The 10,708-nt window shown below is 54.5% G+C and overlaps 1 protein-coding gene across 1 annotated transcript in view; it reads left to right on the top strand.

The window, feature by feature from the left end:
- The first annotated feature begins 751 nt into the window (after nucleotides 1–751).
- The window catches only part of Iqsec1 (IQ motif and Sec7 domain 1), an 80,537-nt gene continuing 70,580 nt past the window's right edge, over nucleotides 752–10,708 (top strand). The window contains 1 exon segment of the mRNA XM_029561340.1: nucleotides 752–1,119. The gene's annotated coding sequence lies outside the window, so the exon portion shown is untranslated.

Genomic DNA, 10,708 nt, shown 5'->3' with positions numbered 1-10,708 from the left:
CAACTTCCTCAGGGCTGGACTGTGGTAGTCCCTTTAGCCTCCTGTCTCGCTGCTTCTGGGCACCAGGGGGTGCTGTTTGAACGCAGTGCAGGCTGTGGGCAACCTTGCTCCACCTGGTGGGGGTCGCGTGGACGCACTTAGGAAGGACAGCCCCTGCTTTGGGGTCTGCTGCTGTGTGCGCTCTGCACGCCGGTCTGTTCCCCTGGCCATGCACTTCCCATCCTTGTCTTTTTCTTAGGCACACCCCTGCGCCTTCCCTGTCCCTACCCCTTCAGTCCCAGCTCCCCTACCCAGGCCACCTCTTTCGCACACTTAGGGTCACCCACCCAGACTGTGCCTCAGTTACCGAGCTGCCCCGATCCAAGAATTCACTTGGCGCCGAGTCCAAGCCTGCTGTGGGAGATGAGGGACGCAGCCGCCAGGCCCATATCTCCCGCCCTCCCCTTTCCCCACTGAGCAACGCCGGTCCTGGAGGGGCCGGGGAGTGGCGTGGTGCCTGGGTGGACCCGAGCAGCCTTGCGCGCTGTGTTCTCTGAGTCGGGGGCGGGGAGGTGCTTGTCTCTCCGGCCAGTCTCCTGACCGTACTGGGGAGGAGGGCGGGAGGAGTGCACTGGCCGCCGGGGCTGCAGTTCTCTTACGGAGAGCCCAGGAGACCAGGCCCGAGGCTGCGTTTGCTGCTACGTGTTTACTTTAGACGTGGTGGCGGGGGGTGGGGGGTGGGGTGAAAGGCTAGGGACCACAGTGCCGCGGATTCCGCGCCTGGATTCTGCGTACCCCGCAACCTGGCCTATCCGCTGCGGCCGCCCCACGGACCCGAGCGCCCTCCACTCGCCCAGACTCGGGTGACGTCGGCGGCTGGGGCGGCACCCGTCCTCCCCGCCCCCAGCACACACGCGCGCGCACACACACCTCAGAAGGGGAAACTGAGGCCGGGCGCGCACAGGACCCCGCCAAGGTCACGGCCGGCGGCCGGCAGCGCGACGCGCGCGGGGAGGCGGCGGGCGGGGGCGCGTGGTCCGACTCCCGCTCCCTCCGGACCCCGCGCCCCGCCGGCCGGCCTACCTGGGGCCGCGCCGGGCACGGGAACGGCTCGCGCTGGGCGGCTGCAGGCACCGAGAGGTAGGAGCTGTGCGGGCCAGCGCGGTCCGGATCCCCCCGCCTGGCAGAGCCGGGCTCCGGAGCCGTGCCAAGGCTGGGATGGGCGCGAGCGCGTGGGCTACGGGGCTGCGGGGTCGCCGGCTTTGGAAGCCGTGCAGTACGGTGCTGCCGTCCTGGGCGCGCAGCCCTGCGCTCTGCAGATCGCAGAGCCGACCTGGGGCGATGCGGGTGGGGGCGGGGCGCGCCCGCGTCAATGCGGTGCCTCCCGGAGCACTGTGCTGAGATCATAGCCCAGGGGTCGCCCTGTGGTGGGTGCCTGCCGTTCCTTCTCCCTCCCCCTCCTGCCTGAGAAATCCCGCCTGCACTTCCCTGTCCTTGGCGGGAGGGAGGATGGTCTAAGCATCTCAGGAATTTGCTCCAGCCTGCTGGACGCGCCCTGGAGTGGGTGAAAGCTTAGACTAGGCGGAGGGGGTCTGGGTCAGAGGGGCTGGATCCGAAATTGGCCCTGCCTCTGACTCCCTGTGTGACCTCGGGCTACCCCTCCTCTTGCTACCTCATGGATGAGAGACTGGATCTCAGTTTGGAATAGGGGAGGAACCTTCGGGATCAGACCCCTAGAAAAGTCAGTTCAAGGGACAAGGCTTGGGGGCCGGACATCATGAGACCTCTGGACCCAATCCCTTATGAGACTGGAGGCTGGCAGTGGGTGTGGGAGATGTTCTGGGAGCTAGTAAAGGAAACCCCATCCCACCTGCCAGCCTGAGCCAGGGACCTTTGAATGCTGCTGGAGTGAGAAACTCCCACCCTGAGCAGAACAGCTGCCCTTGGGGGAGTAGAACAGTGCACTTACAGAGTCGTTAGCAGAGGTGAGCAGTGACCGTGCCTCCAAGAGTCTCAGAGAAAACTCCCTCCCATGTTTCTGCCAGGCAGTGGCTACTCTAAATTGTCAAGCTGTCAACTGTCACAGTTGATCTGTCACAGGAGCAACCTGAGCAGAAACATGACAGTGGGTGTCCTCTCCCCCTGGTCCTGTCCACTCCATGAAACTCCCAAGGAGAGCAGTGGGCTCTGCCCTGGTCAACTGTGCATGTTGCTCTGAGCATGCTCTGTGTCTTCCTGGTGGCCTAAAGCCACTATTCCATTTCGTGGCCAGCATCCCCCTACAACACTAGCAACACTAGCTAGTGTTGCCCCTCCCCAACTCAGGAGGTGACACCAGCATGGCCTTCCAGTCACCCTCCCCTGACCCCAGCATTATGCTCTGCTTCTCACATTGGCTGGCAAGGCAACTAGGTCTCAGAACCCACTTGCCCATTAGAGTCCAGGAGTTGAGTTTGAGTAACACCTACAGTGCCCCATTACCACCTCCAGTGCTGGAAAAGACAAGCTGAGGTGGCTCAGAGTGCCACAGTGCCCACAGCTCTGCCACTGAGTATCCGTGCTGGAGAGAACACCCTGTGGCCAAGAGACTGAGGCTAGAGGGAGGCAGGGATATGTCCAAGGTCACACAACACATTCAGAGTTGAGGGGTCTGTCCCCAGCTCCCCAGCACCCCAGTCATTCTTGGGAAACCACTGACTAGGGAAGATGCCACAGAACTAGGGGCCACCACAGAGGTCCCTGCAGTGAAGGGACAAAGGAGGCACCTGTGCTCCCCTCTGCAGGGACTCTGGCTCCTGCAGCTTGCAAACATTAAGTAATTTTCAGTCTCATGACTGAAGTTGCCACTGGTTTCAAGGCTGCTTAAAGGGCCCCTAGCAGCCACTGCTATGGCTAACCAGCCCTGCCCTTGTCCTGCCTGTCATCCTGTAACAGACCCCTACCCCAGAGTCTGGAGGAGGACCAAGGCCATGGCTGGAGAGCTGACCCCCATGTCCTCAGCTAGCCTCTACATCAGCCTTCTGGCACTGGCATGGAGTGTACTTAAACCCCCAAGCATCCCTAACCAGGAGCTGCTCTTGATAGAAAGCTCCCAGCACAGCACATGTGTGATACCAGCCTGTTGGGCAGTGTCTTCTGGTTGCTCCCACCCCCACCCACCTTGCCCTGGTTTGGCTCCTGCAGAATGTATCCTTACCCCTGCCACCTGGAAACTGATTGTTCTTCCTTGCTTTCTTCTGTGTCACTTCTTCCACATCTGCTGGCTCCTCCCTAGGGCATCATCATCACCATAGAAGAACATAGTGACAGTAGCCCCCCAGCCCCAGGCTTTCAGAGATAGTGCCAGCTGGGAATGGCAGGCAGGCAGCGAACAGCTAAGTTCTTGATGACTCTGAAGAACCATAGGACTGAAGAACATAGAACCATAGTCTGCCCCATGAAGTTGAAGCTCAGCAAACAATTTCTAAGCACCTGCTCTGTGGCAGTCAGGTCACAGGGTCCAGTCAGATCACAGAGCCCTCACATGTATCATTCATTCCATCGGCAAAACCCCAGGCCCATCTGTTAGCTTCCATAATGATTCTGGAAGGTTCATCTTAAAACAGTGATGTCACCCTCACAGTCTAGAAAGAATGTGAAACCCAATCCTTCCCTCTCACCACCCTTCTGAATGAGTTGGAGCCAGTCTGCCATTCTACAGGTCCCAGTTTCCTTTGGGAGGCCTTTCTTGGGGCACAACCAGAGTCCACGCTGACCCATGTACGTTCCTGAATGGTGTGTGTAACAGTAGAGGCTGTGTGAGGGTTGGTGAGCACCCGTTGCCTCTGTAGAAGGGAACCTTGTTTGTGGCAGCTTGTATTCCTCTTGCAATGACAGTTGCCTCCTCCATGGGAAACTCCCAGGGGCACAGTGGTGGTGGAGGGAAGGAAGGTGGTCCTGCCTGTCCCTAGTTCCAGGGGCTAATCTAAGTGTTTGTCATGCTGTGATGAGCTGAACCTAGAAAAGAAATGCCTTGCCTTAGAAAGTAGTAAGTTCCAGGGCTGGAGAGATGGCTCAGCGGTTAAGAGCACTGACTGCTCTTGCAGAGGACCTGGGTTCAATTCCCAGCACCCACATGGCAGCTGTGAATCATCCTTAACACCAGTTCCAGGGGAATCCGAAGCTCTCTTCTGACCTCTGAGGCAATGCATGACACTGGTGCACTCACATACATGCAGGCAATACACTCATACACATAATATATATATATATATATATAGTAAGTTCCTTCTCACCAGAGATATGCAAGGTGGGCAGGATAGAGGATTCTAGTATAGTATGTGGGTGAACTTTAATGCCTTGGGAGGGGTGCATCCTTGAGTTGCTTTGTACTTTGTGTCAATTGTGTCTACCAAGGATTTTACTGTGAGGATGGCAAGAATGCCGAGTGCCAGAGTGTTTCCACACAGCAGGATTGGGCTGGCGTTCCACATGTAGCTCAGCCAGATGCTGATCTAGGGCAAGACTTTGGGCTTAGCCCAGGGACTGGGAGTTTGGTATGAAGGAAACTGATGCCTTATAGCAAATCCAGGAGCAGCAGCTGGTGGCCCAGCTTCCCTTGAACTCTGGGAGGCTGGCAATCAGAGAGCTGGCCCCTTCTTCCTGTAGACAAACCCTTTACTGGGCTGAGCTGAAGCATCTCTTACTTTGACCTGCTGTCACCAGGCTTCCCCACAATCTTGGGGGCTGGAGGTGAAAACAGGTTGAAAGTCACAAGGGGTGGGAGTGAATGAGGACAAGAGGAGTCTAGGGTACAGACCCTGGATAAACTTGGGTGCTTTCCCCAGAGGCTTTGGAGGGTAGAACATGGAGCTGGTCCTGGATCCCCTCAATCCAGCCTAGGTTTAGACAGCTCTTAGCTTCCTAGCTTTGCATGACTTTGTACAAGTCACTAGACTCCCCCTGAGCCTGTTTTCTACTTACCAGTTGATTAAGTTAGTTTTGGTTTTGTTTTTGGCTTTTTGAGACAGTCTTGCTGTGTAGCCCAGGCTGCCCTGGAACTCACTACATAGCCCAGGCTGCCTTTTTGACTCATGGCAGTCCTCCAGCCTTGTAAGTGCTGGGATTACAGGTGTGTGCCCCCATGCCTGGCTTGCTTTCTCAATGGGGTGCTGACAATGCTAATCATCTGCTAAGGCAGGCAGGAGGATAATTCTGTGCAAGTCTATTGTGTATCACAGATGTTTCTCATTTCTTCCTTTGGGGGAGATCACAGGAGCCACCTAGAGCCTCATAGTTCAAATAGCAATGTTGGGGCCACTCATTCACTAAGCAAAAACTTATAGAGTGCCAACTATATGTGACAGGATTTCTTGTCAGAACTGAGGTCACCACTGGAGCAAAACAGCGGAAGCCCTGTCCCAGGAGCTTTTACTGTGGGCGATTCTGTTATTTTGGAGGTGCTGGGGTTGCATACTGTAGGCAAGCTCTCTACCACTGAACTCTGTCCACTGCTGTGGGAGCTTTTATTCTAGAGGCCAGAGACCCATGATAAATACCTACACAAGAATGTCAGGGTGTGACCAGCACTAAAAAGAACTAGTCAACAGGGTGGGTGTTAAAAATCACTTACAACTGAAGAAAGAGCCTTCTGGGGAAGAAGACTGGAGAGACCTGGTTTGGGCTCTGCAAGACCCAGATTCTAGGCCTGGCCCTGCATGCCTCTAATTGTGCAACCTTGGGGAGTTCCTTCATGTCTTTGACCCTTCATTTTTGTCTGAAAAGGGGGAGAAGGAAAAGCCTGTGGTTGCATGGTAGCCCCAAGTCTCAGCTTGGGGCCATGGCCGTCCCAATTCCTGGCTCACACTCTTTTTTTGTTTAGAATGTGAAATATGACCTCTCACACTGAAGCATGAAAACATATATATGCACAGCAAAAAGAATAAAAAAACGTGTGCAGAGCCCCACTGGGATCCAGATCCCAAACACTGCCAGCAGCTCCCATATGCCTCTCCAGCTCTCCCTTCCACAAATTCTTGACATCTGGGACAGTCTGGCCCCTGTCTTCGTGCAGTGCCTCCTGTGGGAAGCCTTTTACAACATGACTGCTTTCCCTATAGCCATGGGCACATGCGTGTCCAGCTCTGGCCTCCTGTGCTCAAAGCTGCTGTATGAGCACCTCAGCTTTGTCCTTTAGTGAGTGGGTTCCACTGGGTCTCTAGCCCGTGACTAGTCTCTGGTGATGGTCTGGGGGCTCTTTCTTCATGGGCCTGCTGTTGAACCCATGTTCTGGGCACCCATCTATGTGTTCAGCATCTGCATGCTTCCTGCCAGTACCAGGCCTTGCGTCACAATCCCTCTTCCAGCTCTGCATCCACAGGGATTCGTGGCTCTGCATTCACCAGGTAAATGTGATGGCTGTTCGCTGCACCTCCCTCATGGGGTGGGTATTCATTTGGGGACCTGTTTTGTTTATTGCCCCTTTGCCTTTCCTCATTGCTGAAGCACTTGCAGGTTCAAGTCTTCCCTCATTTCAGTGTTTGTATTTCCTCCTTGATTTGTCAAAGTTGAATTTCAGTGATTCTCCTTTAAATCCTTCCTCAGCTATATTTGGTATAAACTCCGCATCCTACTCTCTTTTTGCCCCTCTGATGGGGTCTTAGGGGAAATCTCGTGGTTTCAGTTCCTTGTTTAATTGCCCACACCCGCCTCTGTCTTTCTTGACCTCTTGCACGTTTGAGGAAGTCATTCCTACCACAATCCACCTTTTGGTAGGACATAACCTCACCTGGAACAGATTTGTGTTCAGTAAGGTCCCCTAGCCACACGCCCCCTGGGCAGCCTAGCTAGGGGCCCTGCAGGGGATAGAGGCCAGAGACACCCAGAGGGCAGACGCTGCCCTCCTGCCCCACCCTCCAGCTGCTTCTCCTGCCAAACTGGTCCTGGGTCACGTGTCCAGCCAGCGCTGACTCTGGTGTTGGCAGATTAAGGGGGGGGGGTGGTGCTCAGGGTTTATGACCACTGAATGGAGGGCTGAAAAGGCTGAGCTCCAGCGGAGCAGAGGCCATGGTTTCAGCAGGAGGCCCCACCCAGCACCTAACCCAGGTAAGGGAAGCCAATGCCCTATGCAGCCCTGGGTGCTTTCTAGAAACTGGAATATTCCCTCCTAGGCTCTTTCTGTCTGGGTGTTTGGGAAGCTGGGAGCTGGGAAGTGACTCAGAGGACCCAGCCTGCAGCACTTATCAGAGTTTTCTACCTGCTCCCCCTTCTCCCAATAATTGCATCCTCTGTACTGGGTGGGTGGCTGTCCCTGGCTCTGGACCTGGGTCAGTGGTCATTGTCTGGCCTGATAGAACACAGCTACCTGAAGAAACAGCCTTCATTCCACCCCTGTAAGAGAGAAGGAAGGACTGAGGACCAGGCACCATGTCACCATCTCTACTACACAAAATGGGGAAGAGCCTAAGGTTTCAAGAGTCTTCTGCACCAGGCTCCACCCAGTATCTCGGTGACCAGCCCCCAAGGCCCTGGATATTGCTGGCCTCCAGCAGACTCCTTGGATTGTGTGACAAGGGTCAGTTCCTCTGGAGCAGAAAACTCAAGGCCCTGGGAGGAAAGTCTGAGCAAAAGGCATAAGCCAGTCTCTGGGGTCCCAGTTTGGCTACTTAGCTCTCTTTCCGCAGTGTGCATTTGATCTAGGCTTCTGGGACTGACTGTGGAGGTGACAGTGGTACCTATGTCATCATCACCCCAAGGCTATGATTAAGAAAGTGCCTTGAGAGCCTGGCCCTATGCCCTCCTCTATCCCCCAGCCCCACACCTCTCAGGCACTCAGTCAGTCTGACCTCTGTTTTCACACAGAGGATCCACAGCTGAAATCTCTTGGTCTTTTAGAGTTCTGAGCGCCTGCCTCTTTCCTTCTGGGGTCTCTGTGTTATATGCATGTCTGGTGACTCAGGGCTTGCTGCAAAGTACAGGTCATGGTCAGGTATTCCAACCTGGAACAGTGTACATTGGAGTGTGTGTGCCCCTCCCTAGAGCAAGTGTGAAAAGCATTTCAGGATGCCTGTCAGGTATATATTGATCAGTCACCAGGCATGTGTTTTAAAGGACTCCTGGCAACTTGCTGTGACTTTCTTTAGTCCTGTGTGTCCAATTTCTGTGGGCTGGGCCCCTGGTGGCCACCACCCTCCAGAAGGCACACAGATTTGTCAATGCTGGCACCAGATTGTCCTTGTCAGCAGGGTTGGAGGGAGGCTGCGGCCTGGCACGGGGCAAACAGCAAGGATTATGAGCAGGAAGAACAGCCCCTCTGTGCCCAGCAAGGCCCAAGCAGAGACCAGTTCCCTGCCCCACCCCCAGCTGATCTGGGTCTGGAGGGGGATGAGGCCTAAGGCCCTGGCTCAGGCCCAGCCTAGATGCCAGCTGGCCATTATGTGACCTTGAGCCAGCCCCGGCCTCCTGACTCGGGGGGCACTCAGCTGTGTGTCAGCTGTGGGAGGAGGGCTGAGGGTGTGCCCCTTTGAGGAACTGAGCACCACATATCACCCAGTTCACCTGGACTGAGGCCTGTGGGGGTGGGGACTTAGTATCCATAAACATTCAATTGTTTACAAATACCTTAAAAGTGGCTCATGCCTTTAATCCCAGCACTTAGGAAGCAAAGGCAGGCAGATCTCTGTGAGTTCAAGGCCAGCCTGGTCTACATAGTGAGTTCCAGGACAGCTGGGGCTACAGGGAGACCCTGTCTCAAAAAGACCTCCCCCCCAAAAAAATAAGTTTGAGGCTCACCAAGAGGAAGTTGAAGGCAGCACTAAGCCTGGACTTGTGACTTGTGGGCCTGAAAGCTTCTTATCTCTGTCCATCCACATCTCCCAGAGGGCTGGGGTGGGGTTATCTCTCCTGGGGTCTGAGAAGGAAGGTAGCAGGTGGCCATAGGTCATACATATTTGTTAGCCCTCACCAGGACACCAAGCCCCCCCCAAGGCCCCCTTGATTGGCCTGAGGAGTGTGGCAGGGGTCTGGACTCACAGTCATTTAATAGGCAAGAGCTTCAAGCTCTCCCAGTGTATAGACACTGAGGTTGTACACTGTGCACAAGGGCAGTTAGTAGAGAAGGACAATTTCACTCTTGTCAAGCCATGGGTCTGAGGGCTATTTCTACCAGAAGAGGGCAGAGTTTGAGTTTTCACAAAGGAATCCTGGGAAAGCAGCTTGTGTACTCACTGACCTAGAAGAGTAGATCGTTGCAGATCCCAGCTGCATCTCACTTTTGCCTTTCCTGGCAACACACCTGGGTCAGGATGTTTCTGCACAGAATCGGGCCCTCCATTTATCCAGTGCGAGAATGTGAAACCTTTGTCTCTGAGCCTGCCCCTGGGTACAGGACTGCTGTGTTTATGAAGGTGTAAGGATGGGGACAGGGACTCACAGGAGTCTCCATAACTTACTTCACCCTAAAAGACTTGTAGATACCCTTTAGCACCAAGCCTGTGCTGAGGCTAAGGACAAGTATATAGACAGCCTACCCTTATCCAGAAAGAGGGTCTGGATCACCCAGGTTCTGGGAGGACCAGGGTCCTGTAAAGAAGAGATAGAGTCAGATTTCCCCAAAGGAGCTGAGGCATGCAGGTGGGGTTGGAGTTAGGGGATTCTAAGGTTACACTTAGAAACTGGGCAGGTCAGGCTGCAGTTCTTCAGAAGGGCGGCAGGTGGCACCAGCCCCCAGCAGGGGTGAGTGGGCTATAGCAGCAGGCCTGGGATAGATAGAGCTGGGTACTGCTTGCTATCTCCTGCAGAGCCAGGCTCCTCTATCCCTCTCCCACACCCCATCCCAGTGCCCTGAGTACAGCTGTCAACATCCTGGTTGTTTTCTTAAGCCAATATAAATTTGCCACCAGGCCTGACCTGGAGACAGTTGGGGGCTCCAGAGGTGGAGCCAGTGCCTGGGTTCAGTTCTGGGCTCTGCAGATTGAAAAATGAAACACTGATGGCAGAAGAGATGGTGCCATTGAGTGAACAGCTGTCAGGCAGGGAGTACTGGATATGGCCACATCAGCCCATGCACCTGTGCTCAGAGAGGACCAGTGAACACCCCTGCTGGAGCTTGGAGACCATGGTCAGGGCCTCCCTCTTCAGTCTTAGCAATGGGGGACCTAGTCTAGCACCCCAGCATTACCTCTTGAAAACTGAGCACATTTGTGTGGAGTCTTGGGTTTCTAAGTCTCCTGGCATGGGGTGCATACTGCCCAAGTCACAGGCTCAGGCTGTGGTGTGGATAGGGTGGGCAGGATGAGCCTGGGATGACTGGTTCTGCCTGTAGGCACAGAACATGCTTCTACCCCTTTCTAGACAAGGTCAGGAGGCTGGGCACTTGTAAGGCCACCTGGGCTTAGGCTGAGGAGATTCCTTACTGGCCATATTTCTCAAAGTGTGACCCAAAAAGTTGAAGTTTAGGCCATTTTAATAACAACAGCTGCTGTCTGTTTCACGTAATTTTCTTTCAGTAGAATTTTCTAGAGGCTATATGACATGTTGGCAGCTAATGGGGTGCTTGTGTGCTAAAAGGATGTCTCTTAAATTTTGATATGGTAAATATTGATAGGTATAACCTGCATGAACAATTTGGGATTCCTCAATAAAGAGTAAAAAGAAAGCCAGGAATGGTAGTGCATGCCTATAATTTCAACACTTGGGAGACCAAGTCAGTAGGATTACCATAAGTTTGAGGCCAGCCTGAGCTACAGAATGG

The sequence above is a fragment of the Nannospalax galili genome, unplaced genomic scaffold (genome assembly GCF_000622305.1).
Source record: "Nannospalax galili isolate Female #2095 unplaced genomic scaffold, S.galili_v1.0 scaffold332, whole genome shotgun sequence".
NCBI classification, from domain to species: Eukaryota; Metazoa; Chordata; class Mammalia; order Rodentia; family Spalacidae; genus Nannospalax; species Nannospalax galili.
This window is presented reverse-complemented; position numbering and strand designations above follow the sequence as displayed.